General features: G+C 51.8%; 1 pseudogene across 1 annotated transcript; it reads left to right on the top strand.

Annotated features, from left to right (window-relative positions):
* The first annotated feature begins 342 nt into the window (after window positions 1-342).
* LOC308552205 (small ribosomal subunit protein uS2 pseudogene) lies at window positions 343-1366 on the top strand (annotated as a pseudogene). Its single transcript has 2 exons — window positions 343-479; window positions 570-1366. The product of its transcript is annotated as a small ribosomal subunit protein uS2 pseudogene (transcript).
* The last annotated feature ends 1995 nt before the right edge of the window (window positions 1367-3361 follow it).

The raw sequence follows: 3361 nt of genomic DNA on the forward strand, positions 1-3361 counted from the left end.
TCACAGGAAACTGAAGCTGGCATGTAAGAGCAAGCTAGAACCTATTTGAAAAATCAGAGTAGGGGAAATTTCAAAATTAGGCACAAAATTAAGACGAGAGTTCAGCAAAGTTTCGACAGTTATCAATATTCTATCAAGTTTGTTTAATTATTTGTTTGTTTGTTAATCTTCACCTGAGGATGTTTTTTCCATTGAGCCTGCCACCGAGGTAAGTGCCCTTGAGCCGATCGAACCTACAGCCCTTCAGTCCGCAGAACGATGTTCTAACCACTAAACCTAAACGGCTAGGGCTGTGTAATATTTTAAACGAGGGGTTGAAATTATATTTGTGGACCCGAAAGGATGTTCCAGGATTCTGGTCAGGGGCAGTCTGTAAAGAGCTCCGTCCCTCGTGCTGACATCAGCTTTGGACACTGGGTGACACAGAGTGACTGCCAGCTGGCCGCCGCTGAGCACTCAGCACCGGGCCTGGTCTGCAGGCTTGTTTAAGAAAGGGGCGTCCTGCTTTCTCCGCGCTGCCCGGGGCGGGGTCCATACGGTGTTGCTGTCAGTTCTTGTGTAACTTAAAGGGAAACTTTAAGAGCCCTGGATGTCCTGCAAATGAAGGGGGAGGGTGTCCCCAAATTCCACGCACCAGGAGCCCTCTTAGGTGGCACCCACCTTGACTTCCAAATGGAAAGCACTTCTGCGAAAGGAAAAGTGATGGCCCCTACATCATAAATCTGCAGAGAGCCTGGGAGAAGCTTCTGCTGGCAGCTGGTGCCGTTGTTGCCATTGAAAACCCCGCTGAGGTCAGTGTCGCATCGTCCAGGAACGCTGGCCAGCGAGCTGTGCTGGAGTTTGCGGCTGCCACCGGAGCCGCCCCTATTGCCGGCCGCTTCGCTCCTGGAAACTTCACCACCCAGATCCAGGCCGCCCTCGGGAGCCGAGACTTCTGGGGTCACTGACCCAGGGCTGACCCCCAGCCGCTCACAGAGGCGTCTGTGTGCACCTGCCCACCACTGCTCTGTGCAGCACGGACTCTCCTCTGCGCTATGTGGCCGTTGCCAGCCCTGCAACAAGGGGCTCGCTCAGTGGGCCCGATGTGGTGGATGCTGGCCTGGGAAGTACTGTGCCTGCGTGGCACCACCTCCCGTGAACACCCGTGGGCGGTCACGCCTGATCTTTACTTCTACAGGGATCCTGAAGAGATCGAAAAGGAAGAGCAGGCTGCTGCCGAGAAGGCCGTGACCAAGGAGGAATTTCAGGGTGAAGGGCCGGCTCCAGCTCAGCCTGAGGCCATAGACTCAGCTGCCACTGAAGACCGGCTGCAGCCCCCACCGCTCAGGCCACCGAATGGGTAGGAACTGCCACTGAGTGGCCCTAAGCTGTCCTTCCACAAACTCTCAGCGGAATGGAAAAAAGGTTGACGGAAAAGAAACAGTTAAGAAAAAGGAAAAAGAAAGAAAGCGTTTTCCTGTTTAGAGGGACAGGGTGAGGCAGCCTCCTGTCCTGGGCAGGGAGATGCCCAGGTGCCTGTCCCAGGCTTCACGATGATTACAGGCCACTGTCCCCCCCCGGTCCCCCCCCCGCGGGATTCTGTTTCTGGTGTTGAAGAAACACCTCGGAGAGAAAAGGCTGCCGGCCTCCAGTAACATTGCAAGTCAGATTCATACTGATAAGCAGTTGCTTCCAGTTTGGGCGTTAAAATCTGTTTGACTAAGATGTTTGGGGTGTACTTTGCTAAGTGGGGAAAAAGTTATAGTACTGCCGACAGGGTGATCCTGATTTTGATTTTGACAAAAGAACATGTGTGTGGGAGGAAGGCCTGGGGTGATGTCAACATGTCAGTGGTGTGTGTGGGGTCTGCTTATGGTGATATTTGGATTCTTCCTGCGTATCTCTACTTTTTCCCTACGAGATGCAAATGGGAAAATAAACAACTTGTTTAAAAGCAATTAAAGCACTCAAAATAAATGCATTTGTATTTTAGAAGCCCAGTATCGTTGCATTTGAGAGCGAGAAGTGCCGGAGAGGCACAGTCAGAGATGGAAGGTGGAGCTGGAAAAACCAGTCTGATGAAAACAGGTTCTGAGGGAGGACCTGAAACCGACATTGTGACATTGTTTCTGCAGGTGCGAAAGGCAGTGGAGGTGGGGTACAGGTATGGGTGTCCTACAAAGGAAACAAAACACCCAACGGCACCTGGGGAGCCTTTTGGCATTGTGTGTGTGTGTGCATGTGTGTATGGGTGTGTAGGACACTATTGACATTAAGTTCACCTGTTTCATTTTACCTTTTAAAAAATGTGGCCACTAGAAAAGTTGAGATGATAAGTGCGGCTTTCATTATATTTCTATTGAATCTAGACACTTATGGTTAGACTGGAGACAAAAGAACAAAGAAGAATGTCCGGTTAAAGATTACCCGAGATCTCCAAGGACTGGTTAATGGTCCTTGGTAGGCTGGGCAAGGTTCCTGGAAAAGGCTCTAAGGCAGCAGTCTCAGAAAATCGTTCAAGTGTCTCATCAGGAACGGCGGGTTCTCCTGGGAAGGAGCAGCTCTTCACACCAGGCCGCAGAGCTCCACTCCAGCTCAGGTTGGGGACGTTTCTTTCTCGGCCCCAGAGAATGTGACTCATGGGTCTGAGGAGGGCCCATTGAAATTGCCTGTGACACAGACCCTCCAGTGGGTCTGACCCTGGCGATTCTGTGAGTTCCAGAGCTGCTGACTTAGAAGGAGCTTGGTGGCTCCACCGGGAGAGGGAGAGGTGACAAGAGAGGTCCCTGAAATGGGCTTTGAGGAAAACCATCTGCTTCACAGTGTGTCACTTGATGGGGAAGGGGGTGTTGGACCCAGATTTATGATGTAGGCGCCATCACTTTTCCTTTTGCAGATGTGCTTTCCATTGGCCTTCCGGGTACCTACCCAGCATTTCTAATTACCCCTGTGTTTGGTGCCTTGGAGATGCTCCTCTCCCACTGGGCCAAAGAGAGGTAACCTCTCCCCCATCCCAAATCTTTGTCTAGTGGGAAAGGGGCTGTTAGAAAGGAGATGCCTAGACCAACAGGAAAGTTTACAATCACATCAACTGAGGAAAGAGTTCATAGTGAAGTGGAGAGTTGCTCGGGACTGAATGTTTCTGTCCTCACTCCCAATGAGGTGGTATCTGAGGTGGGGCCTCTGGGAGTTGATTAGGTAATGAGATTAGTGCCCTTATAAAGGAGACCCCAGTGAGCTCCCTCACCCGGTTTTCATGTGAGGGCACAGCGAGAAGAATGCCGTAGGCGATGGACCAGCGCCAGGTGGCAGACCCGTGGGGTGGGACCGGACCTGGGTTCAGCAGCCTTGGTACTTGGGTTCTGGCTAGGAAGGAATTCAG

Source organism: Miniopterus schreibersii, assembly GCF_964146895.1.
Source record: "Miniopterus schreibersii genome assembly, chromosome: 1".
Lineage (NCBI taxonomy): Eukaryota > Metazoa > Chordata > Mammalia > Chiroptera > Miniopteridae > Miniopterus > Miniopterus schreibersii.